At 36.2% G+C, this 22408-nt stretch overlaps 1 protein-coding gene across 1 annotated transcript in view; it reads left to right on the top strand.

Annotated features, from left to right (window-relative positions):
- Positions 1-22408, top strand: part of MED13L (mediator complex subunit 13L) — a 296775-nt gene that overhangs the window by 112091 nt on the left and 162276 nt on the right. The window contains exon 2 of the mRNA XM_027773092.1: positions 14480-14564. The gene's annotated coding sequence lies outside the window, so the exon portion shown is untranslated. The remainder of the gene's footprint in view (positions 1-14479; positions 14565-22408) is intronic.

The following is a 22408-nucleotide window of genomic DNA, read 5'->3' on the forward strand; positions in this document are numbered from 1 at the left end:
TCTTGGAAGAGGCTGAGCTGAGAAAGCAGCAGGTGTACTCAGAAAAAGGAAGGTCATGATACCCTGAGGCTCACCTTGCTGGAGAAGCAGAAGCAGCCAGTGCTGTTGAAACTAGTAAATGGTGGAACATCGAAGAGGCAGATAGTGGTGAATTCAGGTGGGACCTTGTAGACCATGATAAGGAATTTAAGTAGATTATTGATGCCATGGATAGCCACCAGGGAGGGTATAAAGTGAAGGGACACTGTGATGTGGTTTGTATTTTGAAAAGATGACTTTAACTCTGTCATGGTAAATGGACTTAGGGGACCTTGAATAAAAGCAGGAAGACTAGTTTAAAAAACTTTCCTTCTTGGTGAAACTGATTGTAAATGAAACTGAACAGTGTTTGTACTTTAGAGTGATAGTTTATCGTTGGCCCAAACAGCATCTGTTTAGTGTTTACTACATTTTTTTTCTTTAAACTGTTTTCTTTTTTTTAAAAAAAATTTGCTTGTGTGCTCACTGGGGGGAGAGATGGAGCAGGGAGATCGAGAGAGAGAGAGAGAGAGAGAGAGAGAGAGAGAGAGAAAGAAGAAAGCATCCTCAAGAGTGATGGCCATGCCTCAATCCCTTCTCCATTTTTCTCTGGGGATTTTGCGGGGGACACATGCATATGTGCCTGATATGCTTTACTGCTGGGTCTGGGACTCAAACCAGTCAGTCAGCAATGTGGAATCTTGCAGCCTCTACCACCACCACCAACTGGCCCTAAGCTCTTGGGGTCATTGGAAAAGTCATGACACGTTTTTCTGAAGGCCCAATATTTTCTTTAAGTCATTCTCAGTGGGAAATACTGCTTTCATACATATGCCTACTTTAGTTACAGTGCTTATTATTGTTTTAGGATCCACATATAAATAATTACGTTTAAAATTTAATATAAAAAGTTTGGGTAAAAGTTTATAGCAGTTATAATTTGTGTTTATTCAATTACAGATACTTGAACTTGCATTTAAAAGTTAGGTGGCATGGTGATTAGGGGTGCTGGACTCCCACGACTGACGGTGGTTTGAGTCCCAGACCAGGCAGCTTGCTTTTTCTCTCTCTCTCTTGCTCTTGCTCTCTCGCTCTGTCCCTTTCTGGTCAAAATTAAGTAAAGAAAGAAAGAACGGAAAATAAAGTGATTCTTTAAAAATAAGTTAGGTTAAAAAAAAGTTAGGCTCGTACTAGATATATGCAATTGAACTTTTAACCTTGTATGTATTTTTTTGTTTCTGAAACACCGTTGAAAAAACATTTAATGTTGATTTATAACTAACAGAAAATTGGATAAAAATCAATAAGTTATTATACAACAGATAGCTAGTGTAGCCCTCAAGAAATATTACAGACAACCTAGATGCTTCCTGCATGCTCCAGACCTATCACTGGTCTTCCCTTTCTCCTAAATTGGTAAATATTCATCAAAAATGACTTTGATATGCTTTATTAAAAATAGCTGGTTTTTAAACCATGGAAGGAAATGGTTTAAAATGGAACTGGTCATATACCAGATGACTGGGTGTTAATACCATATGTTTAAAAATGTAAATTGTAAGTTCATTGTTAGGAAAATACATTTTCCCCAAAAAATACTTTAAAATATTGAATAGATTCTAAGCTGGTTTTGGCTTTAGAGTGGGTTTGGGTTCTAGGTTTTGTGATGAGGCATGAATCGGCTGTGATTTGACTTTGTAAGCAAAGGAAATCCTTAGGATCTGTCTTGTAAGGATTTCCCACATTCTAGTACACCTGGTAAGTATGCAATTGGAAAGCTGGAAAGAATCTCAAAACCAGAGATAACTAGGAGACAAACTGCATGGCCAGGAAAGTGCTGAGTGACCCAGTGGCCCGTGCTTTCTGGGTTTTTGGTGTTCCTATTAAGTCCTTTGGCATTTCCAGTGGTTTGCAAGTTCTGTTCTCTTTGAAAAATCTTTGTATTTATTTACTTTTCAAATGAACTCTGTAGAACTTTGTAGTTTGTAAAGGATAAAACTATAGGTAAAACTGCAGCTCTACTGAGACGTGGAGATGGAGAGGGCGCGAAGTTTGCTGGGACTTTGCCACCGGACTCTGGTAGCCCAAGGACCATGGGGGAGAACACTGTTGATCCATGAGATAGCTAATCGGTCCTGCCCTATCCCACATGGTGCCCTTTCTAAAATTATTGGGTCACCTAACCCTCCAATCAACATACCATTCTAGCCATTTTTAGGAAGAAGGTAGGGTTGTACTCAGGTTATACCACTGTGTAAATAACTGGCTTTTATTGCCTAAAGTACTTGCATTTTCATATTGCATCCTGTTAATGCAAAGGAATCTTGAAGTGTTAAAAAACCTACATGAATTAAAACATTGGCAGTGTTGGAATATTTAGGCTATTTATATATTTTTTGCTTGTGAACTGGAAACTTCTTAGCTTGTTAAATTTTGGATAAAGACAACTTTTTCCTGGATATAGCTCAACTTAAAGTTTTGAGAAACTTTCATTACTTTCCATTAGATTGTTTTTGCATTAAAAAACCGTAAGTTAATTTTGAAGTGTTGAGGGGAGAATTACACATTTTGGTTTTGATAAGTGAGGAATAATAATTTGTGATGCTTTTAAAAAACCAAGTTAATATAATGGAAATTCATGTGAAACTTAATAGTCATTTATGAAAGTCAAATGTTCTGATTACTAAAAATACATTTAAACTGAATTAAAAAAATTTTGTTTGTGTGATGACATGTTTAATATTGATGGTTATGTTTGTCCTTTTCAAGCAGACTACATGCAGGAAAAGCCCGTGGAAGTAATTTGATTAGTTTTAGGAGAATCTTGATTTTAGGAAGTGCAAAAGACCAAAATGAGAGAGAAGATTGGGCGTTTATTGAATAGAAACTATGTAGCTGTTACCCTCTGTCATAAGACTTCCTTTTGATTCTGTTCTAATTCTAATGTAGTGTGGTACACATTAGACTTCTCTTCAAAACACTACGTTTACATGTATGCTAGAATTCATTATCCATTAACAGACACATTAGTGATAGACATCGATTTTCTAGTTTCTAACCTGATACAGTAGCACAGGTCAGAAAACTGAAATCTAACAGCTTAAATTGCTCAAATATTTTGCTGTTTTGCAAAATATTTTGTGCCTTATGTAATCATTTTTTAAAAGGCTATTTTAGGTTTCAAAGTTTTGTGAGCAGACTTAGCTTTTTCTACTATATGCTTGTTTGTGGCTGTTTTCTATTTTAACAAATTTTCACATGTGTAAATTGTTCTGTTTTAGCGCTCATTCTCAGTGTAAAATTCAGTGGTGGTATAGGAAGCTTAAGACAACTGACCCCCTTTTTATTTTAATTGCTTAATTGTACAGAATCCGCTAACTTTGAAGAAACAATTTTCCACTATTTTGGCTTAACTATAATCTTTCAATTCCTGACAAATACTTTTTTTGTTGCCATGAACTACATGATTCTCTATAAACTACAGCCCAGCAACATGTGTGCATATACCAGAGACGACAAATGTATGTGTATATGGAAAAGGTAGTTCCTTTTTTAAAATTCCGTAAGAAATTTGAGTGTACATGTTGTCAGTATAATGTGGCTTACAGCCTTTTTTTTTTTTTTTTTTTTTTTTAGCTTAAATTAGAGCTTTTATATTTGCAGTTTGAACATTCTCCAGGTGCAGTGATTGGTGGATGCTGGGTGAAATGATACCCTGATAAGATTATTCTGCGTTTCTGTTTTTAATCAAAATTACCTTTTTTCCCTGTGTAAAAATTGAAAGCAAGTTTCTGTCACTGAGTAACATTTTATATAAAGGTAAAAATTATTTGGTTGTACAACTAGATGACAGAAATAGTGAAGAGAACAAATTATTGGGTTGTCAGGAAAGTCGTGACACATTTCTGCATAGAAAAACATAGACAAATATGTCATGGCTTTCCCAATGACCTGATATTTTAAGGATTCATACTGTTGTATTTTGTAGTCGTGTGGTGAGAGAAGTGGAAACAAGGTAGGTCAGTAAAGGTTAACAGCTAAAAGAACTGGGTATCAGAATGTGTTGACCTAGTAAGGATCTCTTCTGTTTGCTATAGACTGTGTAGCTGAAACAGAAGCCCAGGTACCCGCCAGGCCTCAAGGAGATGGCTCTGAGTATGGTCTGAAGGAACCTTTGTGTACCAAGTCTTCATAATAATCAGCTTCTCTCTCTCTGTCTTAGCAGATGTTATTTTTGCTACATTTGCTATTTTAACCTGTCAGTTAAAAAATAATTACTATGTCAGTATGGCTGGCGGCTCATATAGGAAAAATATGCTGTCTCTTAATCAAAGGTGATTACAGTTTTTTCCTGTCTATAAATGTGCTTGTTGTGTAACGAGAATGCATTAGTCTCAGCCTGATGTACGAAATGAAAGGCAGCAAGAAGCAGCACCATTGTTATCACTCCAGGCGTGTCTAATGAATCGTGTTTCCATGTTCTCTCGGTCACGCCGTAGAGTGCCCTCAGCCAGGGCTAAGCCTTCTGTAAAATGCTCTTTAAGATTATTGTAGCAGGAACAGAAATGCTGGATGAGTGGGGGTGGGGAGAGAATGCCAACAAGACAGCTGCATTTCAAACAGTTACAGCTGCAAGGATTACTCACTGTAATAGCAGTGACAGACAACTGTTTGAGCTTTAGTGTAAAAGGCAATTTGGGGACTTGCCCTGTCACAATTTTAGTAGCAAGCTGGGGTGGCGTGTGTGTGTGTGTGTGTGTGTGTGTGTGTGTGTTTCAAATCAGGTTGTGCCTGAAGAATGGAAATAAAATATTTTTTACTTTTACTGCTCAATTGTGTCATGTTGAAGTCAATAGTTGAGTCACTTGATTAAAATCATTGTCCTAGAGGAAGTGAATAAAATGTTTGTAACATTGATGAATTTAAATGTAAATGCTCTAACTAAATCACGTCTGATTTTCCTTCAGAGAATTTAATTTTGTCTTGTGATGATTCCTGTCTTAACTATGTTGATCTTTGTAATTTCTGTTCATGTAGGCTTCTTTCTTAAAGTATGTGGCTGTTAAATAAGTAATGGTAACCTCATTTAAAAAATGTGTTTAAATATGTATGTGTAAAAAGTGATATACATTGAAGAAAGTCTAGAAAACAGACAAAGAGGTAAAGAAGAAAATAATCATCATTTCAGCAAAAAAAAAGATAACTTTTAATTTTGATGATGATCCTTCTAGACCTTACTCGTTTACGTGTTTTACAGCATATTAAAAGGTAAACAGGAATAATTATTTAAAAATCTTTGAAAGAAGTAGCAAATGGGGGCAAATTTGATTTTGAGAAGTCAATAACAGCCATTGTACACAATTTCTTTTTCAGTGTGCAGCTATTAAAGTAACATTGCAGCCTATTTTCCATAGTACTTGTTGTTTGAAGGTCTTGCACAATTTATCCAGAAATTTAGTTTCATGGTCTCCTTCAATTTAAAGTTTACTGGCTTTACATTGAGTCCTGTGATCCATTGAAATGCTAACTTGGGTCATGTCTCAACTGCTACAGTGCTGTGTAAGAAGCCATCATTAAAATTCTGATTATCCTGCAACTAGCAGAGAACCCATGCTGTTAGAGATTCCTTCAGAAGATGTTCTAGTGTTAAAATTTTGAATCACAATTGTGTGCTTCTCTCTTTTGAATATTGTCAATATTTGTAATCATTTAAAGTTGCAAGTAGGTAAAAATGGAGCAGGTTGATGTTTATCTTCTATTCCTAATTCTTATTTGATTGATGAATTGACACCAGGAAAGTTAAAATCCATTTCCAACATAGATTTGTTAAGTGATACGAAATATTTTACACCTACAAGCAATTCAAGAAATCAGAGCTCTAAGTGGGTTGAATTTGATATAACTAATAAGTCCATTTAGTTATTAATGACTTCAAAATATAGATTTTACAAGGCAATCGATAGCAGCATAACTGTGATTGATCGATAGTGTATGTAATTGGATTTTTTATGAGCATAATACTGTATTTCAGAATTAATGTAGCATTATGCTACCTTGTTATTCAATTTTTTTATAATTCAGTTTTCAAGAATTCTCTCTATATTTATCTTTAAAGTATTACTTTATTTGATGAAATCCATATAGTTAGGTTGATAAATGTTTTATTGGAATGTCTGTTTTATTTAGTTCTTACAAAGTAGGTTTAAAATTTTTTGAAGGTTTTTTTTTTTCAAACTGTGGGATGTTTTGTATATTGAAGGCTGAGGTTGAAAACAAAGGCAGTGGGCAAATTATACACCCTGGATTCTGAGTCTTAGTATCTTTAGCAATTTGTCACTAAAATCTAACTAGGAAACAGTCTCCTTGTTTCATTCACCTTCTTTTAATCTATTTATATTTCTAGAGTTTGAAGCAAAATGTGATTTTCAGTAATTTTAATGGCTGAATGAGGAGCACCATCCCTGAAAGTACCCCTCCCCCCTGCAATATTTGCAGTGGCCAATGTGGTTGCTGAACTCAATGTTCTGGATAATAGGTTTCATTAGTTTTGATGCCTGAGGTAAAAAAGCAGTAGGTGGGAGTAAGAAGTGTTTTTGATGTCTAGACGTTCATTTCAGCTGTTGCTGCAATATGATACATTAAAAGGAAATATGTATCATAGCTCAGAGGAAATATGTATTCTTTGAAAGTAATTCTACTTTTAAACTGTGTAAGGCAGGGTGACCTGAATTCTAAAAGCACGAGCTTGAATTTCTTCAAGGTTTTACAATCTTTATGCTTCTTCCTACCCCATTCCTTTCTCCCTCCCTCTATTTTTTTCTCCTTCAAGTAAAGTATGTCAGTTTCATTTGTGGAATTGGAAGGGATATCTTTCCAAGATCTCTGCTGGGAAACACAAAATCATTGAAGTATATGCTGCTTTGATATTTTGCCATATTGACTTTTTTCCCCTGAACCTTTTATATGGTTTTTCTTTCAAAGAAGCTTATTAATTCTGCAAGGAGCCATGTTTTGGAAAGTTAAAAGAAGTTATATTATAATTTGTGAAGATTTTGAAAAATTATTTGTGAACTAAACAGTAATTATTGCTATTTAAATTTTTCCTTTATGAAACACTGCCTCTTCTGCTAAAAAACATTTATGTAGTACTTAAATATTTGATTATGAGGATTACTTTATTTAAAAGGAATAGCAGGAATTTTCATGATTATAGCTTTTACAATTTAAGTGAGATCACTTTAGTGCCAAAATAGTTTTTTCTTTGTAAATAGGCAGCTGTGGTAGTACTTAGTTTTAGTTTTAGTTTTTATTTTTAATCTGGCAATGGTAGACAAAATAACAATAGGATTTTTTTTTTCCCTCTCAGAGAGGTTTTTGCTATAGGACGCATGTGCTTGCCAGAAAGACAGAGAGAGACAGGGAGACAAAGCGAGAAATCACCTCCCAGGTTGATGGCCACGTCACAATCCCTTCTCCTCCATTCTCCTCTCGGGATCTTGGGCATGCACGCACACGTGCCTGACATGAGTTTAAGCCACTGGGTCTGGGACTCAAACTGCGGTCAACTACATGGGAGTCTAGCAACATAGCCATTACGCTAACTGCTGGTCCCAATAATAGGAGAATTTTTTAAACTTAAGCATTCTTTGTTTTTGTTGACTCTTGTCACTGATTTATTGTATATACATTTTAGGACTCTTGGTTCTGAGGCCAGAAAGCTTTAAAAAATTATTATGTTATTCATACATACAATTATAAATATAGTCTACAGAGATACTTTTTTTGCTATCTTGTATTCTTAAGATATTGATAATCATTTAAGTTGAAACTTGAAAGATCAAAACAATGGGACTAGCAGGTGATGTGGTTAAGGTACTAGACACTCCCACGTGGGCATCCATGGTTTGAGTCCCAAACCTGGTGGCTTGCTTTCTTACCCCCCCCAATGTCTGTATGTCTGTCTGTGTCTCTCTCTCTCTCTGTCTGTCTCTCTCTCATCAAATTAAAATAAATGAATGAATAAATTAAATTTAAAAAGATCAAAAGAATTAGAAACACTTTTTGAAATGGAGTTAGTATACTCTGAAGAGATTGTAGATTTCATGCAGAGCCTAATACCTGCAGGCCTTCTTATAGATTTTTTTGGCAGTTGCTTTTCTTCTCAGCTCCCCTTGTAAGGGAAACAGAGATATTCTCTGAACAAACATAAAATGTCAAACAAATGAAGTATTCATCATTTTACCCAATGTGTGTCTCAGCTAAATTAGCTTAAAAAGCTCGGGAACCAGCAGTTAGCGTAATGGCTATGTCGCTGGACTCCCGCGTAGTCGACTGCAGTTCGAGTCACTGACCCAGTGGCTTAAACTCATGCCGGGCGCGTGTGCGTGCGTGCCCAAGATCCCGCGAGTTGAATGGAGGAGGAGGGATTGTGGCGTGGCCTGTCCTCTGGGGTGGGGGTGGGGGGTGATTTCTCGCTTTCTGTCTCTCTGTCTTTCTCTATCTGGTGAGCGCACGTGCATTATAGCAAAAACCTGTCCCCCCCCCCAAAAAAAAAGCTAAAAATGATTTTATTTGAGTGTATCATGGAATTGTACAAATAGGTTGTAGAAGAATTTTCACTGATGTTTAGCCTTTGAAGAAGTTATTATAAACTTTTAGAAAGCACCATGGTCCAAATTTTAGAAGCAAAGGGAAATATAACTTCAGTGTTGAGGTTGATTTTCTAAAAAGAAGAGGTGTGTGATGGGTGGGTTTACTTAACACCAACCCTATGGAGAAGTGTGGAATAATGGGGAGAGCGTGAGTAGTAGAGTCAGAAAAATGGGATTTGAATACATTTGTACCACTAATTCTCTTAAAGTGGATAAAGAAACAGTGGAAACTAATTTCAATGGAATTTGAAAAGTACATGTACACATGATATCAGAACAACTCATCACATGTTTATGACTATCTGAAAAACTGTCTGCAGCTATGAAAATAAATCACTTCCTCTTGAGTTCAATTAATTGGGAATAATAATATATGTATTCATTTATTTGTAAAAGTAGATAAAATACATCTGATCCTTTTAGGCTGCTAACTAGCTAAATTTCAATCCAAATTCTCGACCTAACTAGTTATGTGCAGCTTGGACAAGTTTTTTTAAGATTTTTAAGTGCTAATTTTCTCACTTATAAAATAGTGATGAGAATAAATTGTGTGGTCATAGTTCTTAGTTGCAAACTAATGGAAGGAGTTGATTAAAAGAATGTTATGTGTTCACAGAATTATTTGGCATTTATAGGATTAGCACTATAGAATTTGATGAGCAAACTATTTCTTTAAAAAAAAAAAAGTTGGGATCAGCAGATGATGTAATGGTTACTTTGCTAGACTCCCACATGACCGACCACAGTTTGAGTCCTGGACCTGATGGCTTGAAACTCATGCCGGGTGCATACATGTGCATGTCCAAAATGTATTGACCTGTTAGGAAGGACTACTTTGGTCTGAATTCTCTTGTTGAAACTTTTTTTTTCTTTTAATAATTTATAAATGAACATTAACTAAATAAACACCCTGTCCTTTCAATTAAAGAGAAAAGCAAAGTCATGTTCATGATACTGTAAATTTAGAGTAGGCGTTCTTTTGATTGATAGCCCTATTTTCAAGACTAAAAATATAAAAAAACGATCAATATCAGCATATTCATGATGGCTTAAGTTCAGAAGCCTTGCCCAGTAGTAAAATAAGTTTATGTAAATTAGAGTAGTGAAAGATTGTGAATAAAGTTTACTGGGTCCCGGAACCAGGGACTGGCTTCTTGGAAGACAGACCCTCCACAGACTGGAGGGCGAGATGGAAAGTTGGTTCTCGGATGACACAATTACACCACATCTACTGTGCATCCCTTGCCACAGTGCAGACTACAGAGAAACAATCACACAATAGGATTAGTACTTCCTATGGAATTGACTTCCACTGCTGGTTAGACAGGAGGTGGAGCCCCGGAGGCAGTGCTAGCAATGGGGAATGACTGCAAATGCAGATGAAGTGTCACTCTTTTGCCTGCCCTCCCACTTGGCCCCCAGTAGGCCATGGACCTGCACCAGTCTGTGGCTTGGGATTTGGGGACCCTGGTATAGTGTATAGTTCTGTAACTTTTGACAAATGTATATAGTTAAGTAACCATCACCACATTTAAGATATCAAATAGGTCCATCACCTCCCAGAATTCCTATGTCCCTTTGGTTTAACCCAGTCTCATTCCTGGTGACCATTGAGCAGTTTTCAGTCACTTTTTCCTTTGCAAGTGTGTCCTATTAATGAATCACACAGCAAGTAGCCTCTTTTTGAGTATATCTTTACTTATCATGATGAGAGTCATCTGTATTTTTGTGTTTATCGAACGTTTCCTTTTATTTCTGAATGGTTATGCCATTGTGTAGATTTTCTGCTGTTTAGGATAGTTTCCAGTTTGGGGCCATTAGGAATAAAACCACTATAAACATTTGCTACAGTGTTTCATGTGAATCTAAATACTTATTCTACTCAAGTATATGCCTAGGAGGGTCTAAGGATATTGCAAAAAGCAAACTCAGTTTCTCCTATTATACTTTTTTTTTGGGGGGGGGAGAGAGGTTATTATTATTATTATTTTTTGCTATAGGGTGCGTGCGCTTGGCAGACAGACAGAGAGAGAGACATAGAGACAGAAAGCGAGAAATCACCCCCCAGGGGGGATGGCCACACCGCAGTCCCTTCTCTTCCATTCTCCTCTCGGGATCTTGGGCACGCACGCACACATGCCCAGTGTGAGTTTTAAGCCACCGGGTCCGGGACGCGAACCGCGGTCAACTACGTGGGAGTCCAGCGACATAGCCATTACGCTAACTGCTGGTTCCCGTCCTATTATACTCTAACAATGAAAAAATCTGTGATCAAATGTAAGCAAGCAATCAGTTCTGTAGTGGCCATCAACAGGGTGTCTTCTAATTCAATTCAGTTCTAAAACCCTCTTACCTGGAGATATTGTCAGATTCAAAAGTCTAAGGGCTTAGTACCACAAGACTGTCCCCACTTCAGATGCCATTTTCTGTGCCTGCTTTTCTGTTAATCTGTATGCCTATCCTTTCTCATGCTGACTTAATCTATTATAGCTTCATAGTAAATCTAAAAATCAGGTGATAAAAGTCTTCCAACTTTTATTTTACTGTATTGTTTTGGTCATTCCTTTGCCTTTTTATGCATATATAGTCTCAACCTCTCTATTTCCAAAAAAGCATCCTGCAGGGATTTGCATTGGAAATGAAATGACTATATAGATTGGTTTGGGAAGAACTGACATTTTAACAGTAAGGAATTTTCTAATCTACGACCAATTTATTGATATACTATTTATATCTCCTTTATTTCTTCATCAGTATTTAAATTTTCTGTTTATAGACCTTGCACATATTTTTTAAGATTAATACCCAAGGACTTGATGGTTTTTGTTGCTACTACAAATGGGATTTGAAATATTTTTCAGTTTTTGATTATTCATTCTAGTGTTTGGACATGTTATTTGGTGTCTATTGACCTTGTGTTCTGGATTTGCTAAAATCAGTTTTAGTTTTAGTTGATTTTTAGAAAAGATTTTCCTTCAGTTGTCATGTACATAGAGGAAATTTTTTTCCTTGCATTCCGATTTGTGTGTCTGATATTTCTTTTTCTTACCCTATTGTACTGGATGGGACCTCCAGTGTAACTTGGGAAAAGACTGATGAGAACAGACATCCTTACCTTTAATCTTTTACCATTAAGTATAATATTAGTTGTAGGCTTTTGACAATTGCTCTTTTTTAAAATTTTCATTTTTATTTTTGCTGTAAGGGTGCGTATGCTCATCTGGGAGAGAGAGCTGGAGTGGGAGGTGGCCATGCCACAGTCCTTTCTCCTTTATTCTCTCCTCAAGATTTTGGGCATGCACACACGTGTGCCTTGTGTTTTTCAAACTGCCAGATCCAGGACTGGAAATGTGTAGTCATAGTCATCTATCTGGGATCCAGCTGCTTTAATCACCATGCCACCAGCTGACCCTCAGTAAATTGCTCTTTCAAGTTTTTTTTTTTTTTTTAAATAAAAAATACATTTCTGGACATCTTTTAAAGTTATTGAAATTGGGATAAAATGAAATAAAAATTGTGTCAGCTTTGTAGTGGTTGTGATAAAATTGACATTACCTGAGCATGTGAATCCTGCTCAGTGTTCCGCTTTGCATGACTGGACGGGTACAGCATCTCAGTGTTTCAGTTTAAAAAGTATTTGAGGGACAAATATGGAGAACTATCCTTTTACATATTCTGATATGGTCAAGGTAGCACCAAATTTAAAACAAAATGATTATATTATGAAGAAGCAATTAGATACAGATATGAAGTATTCTATTAGACATGTAACTTGGTTTCTTCAGTAATGGTTGACAGAAGTAGATGAGCCGTTTTTAATAAAAGGAGACTTCAGAGGTTCTTGGTCGACTTTGTTTAGATTCCGAGTTGATGCACGTGGAGGTATTTAGGAATGGGATTTACTTTAAAGTATATCAAGAAAATCTTAAAGGGTCGTTAAAGCAAATGACACAATGTTGACAACTTGGTGCAATAATTTATTGGGACTTGTTACTTTATTTTCAAGTATATTTGAAGATTTTAATAGTAAGTTTATAAAGAACATCAGCTGAATAGATATCACTAACTTGGGAGAAAATCCTGGAAATAGGAATGGCAGGTTTTCCACAAGTGCTGCATCATCAGTGTACTTTCTGGCACTAAGAACTATTACTTAGATACACACTGACAAGTGACTGAGGGATTCAAGAGTTGGACTTCATAAATCGATAGACTGTAATTTTAGGAATTTTCAGCTAATTAATTTTACTTATATTCTTTTTATGTATGCATAATGGTGATATATGATAAAAAATGTCTCAGTAAATCCAAAGGAACTCACTCTCTAAGGAATTGCAAAGTAAGAATCATAAATGCTAAGAATGATGTTATAATCTAATTGTCACCTTCCTCTCCTTTCTTAGTGATTTATAAAATAATGGTGAATCTTAAAATTGGTGGAACCTTAGGGTCACTAAAACACATTAGGAAAGAAAAGTGATTAGTATGCAGTATTCTTTTTATTGAGATGTTAGCTCTCTTTCTCAGGAGAAGCTCTCCTTAGATAAATGTGTGGAAAAGAAAGATTCATGTTATCTTTAGAGTATTATTGAAACTGAATATGTTGTCTTGAGCAGAGACTATGTGTTGCTAGCAGGAATATGTCTATTTGCTGTACTTTATTTCAATTTCTTTAGTAATATATAACACAAAGTGTTTTTGGCAGAGGTTGATTTGGTAAAGCAGGATTAGCCACATAGATAGAAACAAAAAGATACCAGACATTCCAAGAAAAAATACCCTGTTTTATAAGTTTAAAAAAATGTCTTATAGGAAAGACACATGGCTATACATACACTTTTTCAAATGGTATGTGATTAGAGAATACAGAGATCCATTTTGGTATGTCTCTTAGTATGGTAAAGCATTTTAAAAACACATTATGAACTTTAATTCTCTGTCAATATTTTCTCCAGTGAATGTGTTGTCAAGATGACAAGTAAAAGGGAGATGAAAATTTCTTCTGCCAATGTTGTTTTCATTCTTTCAACTTTTGCTATCTTGTACTAAATTGATATAATTTTAAAGGAAATTAGCAATTTTTTCTTGGATGTTTTATATACATTTTTATATTTTTGGAATAAAAGAATTGTAGTGTCCTTGGTGTGTAGTATTCTTTTGGTTTTAGAGTTACTTGTGGCTCAGTATTACAACATATTTCAAAGGCAAATATAATGTTTCCCAAAATGTCAAGTTTTAATGAGATTATGATTTTAGGAAATAAATTTGAGGTTAGATTTAATTTCCTGACAGTCCCCCTAAAGTAATATCCTTAAAATCCTATCTAGGTAGTACCTTTGAGGAATTTAAAGAAATCTGTCTAATTCTGACATTAAAAATTTTTTCCTGCTGCTTTTTCGTTTGGAAATATATATCATAACCTTGGTATTCATTTGTGACATTCCTGTTGAAGTAGAACTTTAACAGAATTTGGCTTTTGATACTATTAGGTAGAAAGAATAATTTGAGAATTTTCAAATAATTTTATACTTTGAAGAAATAGGATGGAAAGGTCTTTATAGGAAGAAGATTACACCATGCTTCACATTTCAAAGACTTTAAAATTAAAACACACTGCCATTTGTACATAAGTATTGTGTAACTTTGGGCAATTATTTTATCTTCCTTTCTGTTTCAGTGTGAGATTATTTGAGCTGTTTAAATTACTCAGTTTACTTTGCTTCAGAAAAAAATGTTTTAAAAATTTGTTTTTATTTGGATGTCCTTTTTACTCGTTGTTTTCTTTTTCTTTTTTCTTGTTTTTTTTTCAGTTGTGGAAGAAGGACTCTGGGAAAATGGCCTTTCCTATGAATGTAGGACGCTGCTCTTCAAAGCGATCCACAATCTGTTAGAAAGGTAAGAGAAGGAACAGCGTGAAAGCCATCCCTAGTCATGTGTGGTCATATCACGGTCCATTCTCCTCTAGTTCCACAGTGGTTATGAGATACCCAAGTATATTGCTAGGTACTTAAGAGTTTCCTATAACATTTAAAGAGTGTTCATATATATTGTTGTTAGTATAAAATTAAGAATTTTAAATGTCATATTTTTTATTGATGTAATTTCAAAAGTAGAGCAGTCCAAGAATGATGCAAAGACATTCCATATATATCTGCCACTCCTTTTTTATTCCCTTGGTTTTTGCCAGAGGATGCATGCTTTCACCAGAGAAAGACAGAGAGGGCAAGTGAGAGATCATCTCTCAGGATTTTGTCAATTCTGGGCAAGCATGCACATGTACCCAGCATGGTTTTCAGGCTGCCACTTCTGGGACTTGAATTGTGTTGGCCACGTGGGAATCCATCATCTTTTTTTTTTGGGGGGGGGAGAGGTTTTCGTGTGCTCACCAGACAGAGAAAGACAGAGAAATGGAAAGCAAGAAATCACCCCCCGGAGGGATGCCCATGTCGCAATCCCTTCTCCTCCATTTTCCTCTCGGGATCTTGGGCACACACGCACACACGCCTGGTGCGAGTTTAAGCCGCCGGGTCTGGGACTCAAACCGCGGTCGACTACATGGGAGTCCAGCGACATAGCCATTATGCTAACTGCTGGTCCCAGGAATCCATCATCTTAACCACCACATCATCTGCTAGCTGTTCCACTCCTCTACAAAAAAAAAAAATTATTCTCTGAACCATTTGTAAACTTAAGACCGATGTTTTTCACTCCTAAGTAGTTAGGTGTATTTTTACTAGGGGAAGAGATATCCTTTCATTTAAACATAGTATAATTATAAAATGTAGCAAATTAAATATTGATAAAATGGCGTTATCTAATCCAAGGACTATATCACTTACAGGATCTTTATGTTCTTGAACCATTTTTTTCATAGTTCGCATAATAAAAGAGCTGTGCCAGTGATTTATTATTTTTTTTAGTTTTTTTAAAGCATAAATATATGCTTAATTAAAATGGGAATTCCATTGACTCCCTTGAGAAACTCTTACTTATATAGCTAAGCAAGAGTCATATACATCAGTCTTTCCAAAAGGCTGCAGTTGTTGGTGTATGCAGAATGATGTCACTGCAGTAATTTACTGAAAATAATTTGTGACCTAGTGGTTAAGGGAGCCAGATCTCACATGGCCAACACAAGGTTTGAATCGTGGCCGTGGCAGCTTGAAAAACATCCTGTGCATGTCTGTGCTTGCACCTAAAATCCTAAAATCTCGACAGGATGGAGAAATGGAGAAGGAATTGTGGTGTGTCCATATTTCATTCTTTCTCTCTCTCCCTCATCTCTCACTGGTGAGCCCTTGTACACTCTGGCAAAAGTGGAAACTATAAAAATTAAAGTACAAAAATTAAGATAACAAAAATTTGACATAGAATAATTTCATTTCTCATTGCTACTGATTGGCATTGAGGTAATACTATACTGATTCTGTGTAGAATATTTTAATGTCTAATAAATGCACTATGACTTCAAATTTTCATTTGTTCATTTTTTCCCTGTAATTTTTCTATATTCGTGTACTCAGTATTTATAAGACCTGACCAGGATCATCTGTTCGTTAAAGAAATGCAGAGTCAGAGATATCATTGCTACTTATTTACTCAAGAACCTTTCCCGTAAAGGTATCAGACAGAAGACAACTTATTTGACTTTATTGTTATGTATCTTTCCATGGGCACAGATTTTGAGAAGTCATTTCCTTCACTGCCTTCAGAGACAGCAGATATTTAGGCCTTGACTCTGTCAATTACCTGTATGCTGTGGGCTAGGGACTTAAGCTTGCTTAGCCCCAGTTCCTTCACCTGTAACATGGTGAAGCATTGTTGGCTCAGTATAGTTAATCTTCCTCATAATGGGAGCACAGTAAATGGTTAACTGGGGTTAATATTAGTTAAGAGGAGTGTTGATAGTACTATTTTCAGAGTGGGAGGCAACATTAAATGACATTTTAGTCTATTTTCAAAGCCATTCTGGATTCCATTCAATAATATCCATTTTATGTGATCATCTGTCTTCTCCTTGAACATTTCTGGTTATATGAGCACAGTTTCCCAGAGAAGTTCTTTTCATCTTCAGAGAGTACTCAGTGTTTGAAACATCTTTCTTACACTGAGCAGAAGTCAGTTATTTTCACTTCTTGGTGTGTGTGTGTGTGTGTGTGTGTTTTAATTTCACAGAGGACATGTGCAAGAGACAGAAGACAAGAGAGAAAGCCATCCCTTAGTCATGTGTGGTCATATCACGGTCCGTTCTCCTCTATTTCCCCATCCCGTTGAGATACGGGGCATGCTGTTCAGACTACTGGGGTTGGGATTCATATTGCCATTGGCCACGTGGGATCCAGCTCCCTTAACCACTAGGCCATGGGACCAGCTGTTCTTTATATTAATTATGACATATTCTGTGGAGTCAAATGTAACTCATCTAAACCTACTTCCATGTGGTGGCCTCTTTGATATCTTGGCCCCCTTGAGTTTTTCCCTTTTCTTGTTTGTGATTATCATTAATACTAAATTTCCTACCTCCCCTTTGACAGCCTTCCAGATACCCCTCCACCTGGTCCCATTCTCTTCATTTGGATTGCCTCTGGCCCATTTAGTTTTCAGGAAGTATTGCGGTAGCCTCTTCTGCCACTCAGCGTAGGCTCAGTTGTGCTGTAGTAACAGAAGATATGGAAGAGCTGACTAGCTCACAGCAGTGGAGACTTCTTTCTTGCTCATGTTGTATGTCCATTGTGAGTCCCTGGCTCTAGTACTCCCCTCCAGGATTCATGCTGATGGGGCAGCCCCTGTCTAAACTTCATGGGCTTTTAAACATGCTGAGCAAAGAGCAATGGCAAAACACATGGTAGCCCATTGATGCCACAGTCAAGAGTGGTAATACTATTTCTGCTCACATTCTTTTTTTCCTGTTTGATTTTATACTTTATTTTCTTTATTTTACACTTTATTTTCTTTTAATTGTTGTACATCTTTTCACATTCCATCAGTCGAGACATTCACCACCAAGGAAAAAGTCAAATGGATGATAAAGTAGCATGTAAAAATAGGAGATACCAAAGTCATATGGTCAAGCTTTATGTCAGTGGGATAGGGAGGGATGGCGTATATTAATATTTTGGAAAAGAATGTATCTATCACATCTCTTAAGAGATATTTCTCCCTATTAATAATCTGTGCTTTAAACAGCTGCCAGTTACCTTAGTGAAACACAGGTAATATTTCTGAAATACAAGTATGTATATATTTACCCGTTAAGAAAAATTGGGGGCAACAGATGGCATATGGTGGTCAAGGTGCTGGACCCCCATATGGATGACTGCTGTTCAAGTCCCGAACCTGATGGCTTGCTTTCTCGCTTTCCCTCTCTCTGTCTCTGGTCAAATTAAAAAATAATAATAATTGGAGGGACCAGTAGTTGGCATAATGGCTATGTTCCTGGACTCTCATGTAGTCGACCACAGTTTGAGTCCTGGACCCGGTGGCTTAAACCCGTGTGCGTGCATGCCTAGGATCCCAAGAGGAGAATGGAAGAGAAGGGATTGCAATGTGGCCATCCTCCCTAAAGGGTGATTTCTCTCTTTCTGTCTCTGTGTTTCTCTCTGTCTTTCTGGTAAGTGCATGCACCCTATAGCAAAAACCTCTCAATAAAATAAAATAAAGTACATTTTTAAAGAAAAGAAAATTTGATCTGTTTAGCTTCTTTTGACATTTTCTTCATTTATTACTTTTTTAGAATTTCAGTATGTAAGAGTGTTTAGCTATTTTAAATTTTATAGTTTTTGTTCATATAGTGATGCTGTTTTTCCTATCTTTTGAGAAAGTAACTGTGCTTCCTATTTTCTTCATGATGGATAACCTCTTTTTGGCAAAATGCCCAGAGTAATAAAATGCTATTAATTTAAATTTTACATATATAGAATCTTTGCTAATTTGACTTGATTCAGTCTCAAACTTTGTCAGGTGAAGGAAAACATTGGGTTAAAAAGGTTTTGAAAAAGTCAAGAAATGTATGCAGTTCCCAAACCCAGAGTTTTTCTTACTGCTTTAGTGATTTGTGCCTTGTGTGAGACTTATGACATTCCTATTTTCGTAGGTTTGTAGAAGAACTTAAAACGTTTGACAAAACACTGTCAAAGTGGAATTACATGTAGCAGTATACTTTAATTTTAATTTTAAGTTTTTAGAATAAAATACATAAGCTCATTTTGACAGAAAGCTATTTCTTTTCCCTAAAATACAAATCATTGTTTTGTGCACCATGAAAGATTACATGGGTCTTTTCAAGCTGTTAGTGTCTATTATGTCCATGCTTACTTAGGGAGACTCTAACCTGTAGCTGTTTGACGTTTGTAAAACATAGTGACTCTGTTCAGAGTAGCCTACTGGTGTTGCTTCACTAATGAGTTGTCAGCGTATTCACCTCATGGTACTTTATAATACAGCCATAAAAGTACCTTTGCCCAGAGGTTTTTGGTATGCCAAGAGTTGGTGTTTAGGGTTAAGATATTTTATTTAGAAAAGTACATTGGAATTATAATGATGATAACAGTAACATTGTGTTTACATTTCTAGCTTTCAATGTGTTATGTTATCATGGTCCAACAGAGGTGGTTATCAAAGGGCTAACGAGCAAAGTACTAGTATGTGATGTTTTAGAGATTTAAAAAGAATATTTTCACTGGAGTGTGGTGGTAGATTTAGCCTTGGTTAAAGAAATGGTGCTTTGACATTGTAATATTGAGAATCCTGGGTATAATGTAATAAAGCAAGAAAAGAGTAATCAGTAAATTCTCATTTTATTGAAATGTTACAGTACACAGTTCTGTAGGAGAATGTATCTTTAGACCTAAGGAGCACAAGCTTTAATGGCATGATCAGGACAAACAGTATAGACAAAAGTGCCTAAAAGGACATATCTATTCAGTAGTTATAACTCTCTAGAAAGAAACATATTTTCATCCCAAGATTAATCTATTTGTTTGATAATATATTTTTAGGACAGGGAAAGGATTAAAATTATAAATTAAATTTTGGTATTGGTAGTTGAAGAATGGTATTAGCACTAAAAGTTTGGAACTAAAAGAGAGATTCAGTTCTTTCAGAATTTCATTGGAATGGACATTTTAGGTAAGACTAGGTCTATAATAGGATCTAGTCTTAAAGGCATTTTAGAAAGGATAAGAACAATGGGGCTTGCCGGGCTATCAGGAACAGTATCCATAGGGCACAATAGGAGCTTGTATTGGTCAGAGCTCTCTAGAGAAACTGAACCAACAGTATGTATGTATGTATGTATGTATTTATTAATTATTGATTATAGGGATTTATTATAGGAATTACCTCATACAGTCACAAAGTGGAGAAGTTCCCCAGTAGGCTGTGTGTAAGCTGGATAAACAGCTGGAAAACTCAGAAGTAGGGAAGGTAGTGGAGTGCCAAGTCCAAGGCTCAAGACCCAAGTGCCCTTGGGTGGCCACTGTTACTAGTGCAGAGTCCAAAAGTTAAAGACCTTGGAGTCCAGCTGGAGGAATGTGGGGGTCAAGTGCCAGTGGAAACCGACTACAACCAAGGACTGAATTGTGGAGCAGGGACGGAGCAGGCAGATGTGCAGGTGACAAGAGTAGAATGCACAGTGTGCTCTTTGGGGAAGGGTCCAGAGAGAAAACAGGATCCTAAACTCTGTCTATTCCTCCTGTAGCCCTAGCCTGACTTTAGTGCCGCAATTCTTCTCTCTTAGTGCACTGACTCACACTCCAGTCTTGTATGGGAGTACTCTCATAGATACACTCAGCAACATTGTTTCACAAGCTATCTAGGCATCCCTCAACCCAGTGACATTAACACCCCAAATTAACCACCACAGAGAGCAAAGTAATGACCATACAGGGATCAGTTGGAAATGGTTTCTTCAGTCTTTTAATAATACGTGTTTATTTTATTTGTTTGGAAATTGGACCATTGCACATGTTTGATATAAATTAGACTGCTAAAATAACAGATCTGATGTTGGTAAGGATATTATAGTATGGCATTATGTAAAATTTAGTCTATGTGAGCAACTCTGAAACTAAATGATAACATTTAGATGCAGTTTGATTGAGGGTATGATATACTACCCTTGGATTTTTTTAATCTTTGAAAGCTGTCATACCCACATAATTTGGGGGGGGGGCGCAGAAGGAGACAGAACCAGTGGTGGGCTTCCTTCTGTACCTCCCAACTGTCCCATCTGGGCAATTGCTGGCTGTTTGTGGCTGCTGCTGTGGCATTTTTAGTCTTGTTTCAGATCTGCTCATGGCTTTGGGACTAGGGATTGAGGCTTGCCAATTTTGGAGTCAGTTTTTACTTGTAATTAATTATTCAGAGCCATATGGCATGACACCGAAGCATCAGGTACACATACATTGACACACATGCATGTACACACACAACTGATTTCACTTTCAGTTTTAGCAGCTGTTTCTTTTCTTAAAATAGTGATTTTTTTTTGGGGGGGGGAGGTAATAGGGGTTTGGAAATAGAAATAATTTCCTAGTACTGTTGCTTAAAGCATATTTTATGTAACTGGCATTTTATAGTGATCTTACAAGAGAATATTGTACTACTTTACAGAATTATGTCATATCTTAATAATGAGGTAATTTTTAAAAATCTCAATAAAGATTGCGGTTACTGAGTAGACAGCCAGCATTAACTGAAATATATTCTCAGCACTATTTATAATTTTCATTTCAACCCATTTTTTTGCAGATAGAATATGTCTGCTAGGTTTGTTTGTCAAGTTAAATATAAATTTTATTCCTCAAAAATAATAAAGATTGATAGAATGTAAAAAAGTAGAAATTGTATTTCTAATATATTTTTTGTATCTTAGAGCTATTTCTTTTTAAAAATTTTGCTTTATCATGTTCTTCAAATAAAGCATTTGAACAGGAATGCTTAGTCTTCATATTTCAGCAACTGTTTGATTCCCTGCATGCTGAGTATCTACTCTGACTTTAGTCTGCTATGGGAGGTAGGCTATGAAGAAGTGACATGTATAGATATTTTCCCCTCCAACAGTCTTTAATCGGTGAGAATATATACATACAAGAAAAATCAAGTAACAGTAAAACACCACCCAAGATTAGTGGTTATGGATAAGAACAATATTATATTATGACTGGGAAAATACTCCTTGGTGTATAACACTCGTTTATCATATTTATTGAGCATCTACCAGTCTAGAGCAGAAGATAAAGTGTATCATCAATACTTAAGAGGCACTTCAATATTTGTTGACAATGTAAGTGAATAAGAAGGATACTGTCTCTATTCTTAAAGAGCTCATAGTTTGTGGGGAAAGTCATAGAAATGAATCATTACAACTCAGTGGTGAAAGTGCTGATTTGTAGATATTAGAGCACTGTACAGGCTTAATCTGGAACAGGAATAATGAAGAAAATTTAGATTAAGAGGAGGAGGGATAGAGTGGGACATGAAAGTGTTTCTGGTTCAAAGCAGGGTTAGTAGCAAGTTAGTGGTAGTATTTAGCATGGGAATTCTTTTTATTTATTTATTTTTTAAGAGAGATTTTTGCTATAGGGTGTGTGCACTTGCCAGAGCAGAAAGTCAGAAATCACTCCCTAGGGGGAATGACCATGCCGCAATCCCTTCTCCTCTTGGGATCTTGGGCACTCACGCACATACACCTGGTGTGAATTTGAAGCCGTCCAGTCTGGGACTCGAACTGTGGTTAA

Source organism: Tupaia chinensis, unplaced genomic scaffold (assembly GCF_000334495.1).
Source record: "Tupaia chinensis unplaced genomic scaffold, TupChi_1.0 Scaffold000320_1, whole genome shotgun sequence".
Taxonomy (NCBI): domain Eukaryota; kingdom Metazoa; phylum Chordata; class Mammalia; order Scandentia; family Tupaiidae; genus Tupaia; species Tupaia belangeri.